This window comes from Rhagoletis zephyria, unplaced genomic scaffold, assembly GCF_001687245.7.
Source record: "Rhagoletis zephyria isolate East Lansing unplaced genomic scaffold, Rhagoletis_zephyria_1.1 Rzeph_scaffold_16544, whole genome shotgun sequence".
NCBI classification, from domain to species: domain Eukaryota; kingdom Metazoa; phylum Arthropoda; class Insecta; order Diptera; family Tephritidae; genus Rhagoletis; species Rhagoletis zephyria.
Genome location: NW_016173608.1, coordinates 8,156 through 9,634, shown reverse-complemented (window position 1 = coordinate 9,634; position 1,479 = coordinate 8,156). Strand labels below are relative to the sequence as shown.

At 33.5% G+C, this 1,479-nt stretch overlaps 1 pseudogene; it reads right to left on the bottom strand.

The window, feature by feature from the left end:
- Positions 1-576: 576 nt before the first annotated feature.
- Positions 577-1,018, bottom strand: LOC108379503 (uncharacterized; annotated as a pseudogene).
- Positions 1,019-1,479: the final 461 nt, after the last annotated feature.

The window sequence follows — 1,479 nt, the reverse complement described above, 5'->3', positions numbered from 1 at the left end:
TGAGATTTTTTTTTGTCAAGGATGTTGCGCATTTTCTTCCATATAACGCATAGACGAAATCTATAAAAAATGGTGCAGCTCTAGTTATTTTCCAAAAGTTTCTTAAATTTACTTACCGAATTTTTGAATTTTCACAAAATATATTTGCGTTGATGACCATAAGCTTTTCAAAGTGCAGGCGCAAGCAGTCCTCATAAAATTTAAATGGCCAATTTATTTGAACGTCTCTAATAGAAGGTACCGGATCCATTATATTAAAAAATTGCCTCTGCAACCAAAAACAATCCTTCATATGGGATTGAATTAAATTCATTCGTTGATATTCAGGCCCATTTGCAAATAACGTTTTTAAATATTTCTGTTTGGATTGCATCAAATGTAATGCTTTCGGCGGTACATCCTCCTGTACTTCCCAATGGACGCATGTCTTTTGAAGTATGCTCGTTAGTCTTCTCTTTTTGAAGGGAATGTTTGATGAGAGATTTGTTGACTTAGTGTTTGGCGAACGATTTAAAAAGTAATTCCGATTTTGCATTATTGTCAAAATAGGTGCTGTCGTAAGAGAGATGATATTACCCTCACTGTCTTTTTCGAGTAAGGAATCAGGGTATACACGGCTTGCTGCGCTACTGATCGGAGTATTCCCATTGGAATGTAAAATGAAAACATACGCATTTCATCAACTAATATATTAGCCAAAACATTAAATTTTCTCCCCAATTTTTGACCATTATTTAACATTTGCATTATATCCGATGGCACTTTTTGCCCAGGTATTTGAAAATGCTCAAATAGTTTTTACTTGAGGAGTTGTTTCCGAGCTTGATGTGAAAGCGCCGCTCGACATTGTCAATGCTGTGTAATCGGAGAATTGTCATAAATATATATTGATTGGAATGATCTGCGTCCTGCTCTGGAGGTGTCATTGGATATGTACGCTATTGTAATTATACCACATTTGAATAGTCTTGCCGTAAAATGTAATATCTTGAAAGTTTTCACTTACAGTATCGGTCATATCTATAGCACGCCATTTCAAAGTGATATTGTGTGCAACTTATGTTTATTTATTTATTTTTGAGAATTTTCAATTAAAATACAGTTCTTTCTCTAACAAACCCCATATAAATCCAAGTTTAGCAATTTGTAGAAAACTTCAAAAAAGTGCAACAAATTTTCACCTATATTTCAAACTTTTTTCTCAGAAGAGTTTGAATTTTTCTGAATACACAGCTTTATAGCCCAATGAATTTTAGTCTGATAATGTGCAAGCTTCAAGTGACTGAAAGTTACCGTTGATTTTTTAGAATTTTTTTCTCCAAAGGTGTTGCGGCTTTCCTCCATATACAAATAAATTGAGTTTATTCATTATATGTAAGCCAATGCGACAAAAAAAATTCTAAAAAATTAACGGTACTTCGTACCTACTTGAAATTTGCACATTATCAGACTAAAATTGCAGGGGCTAAAAAACTGTGT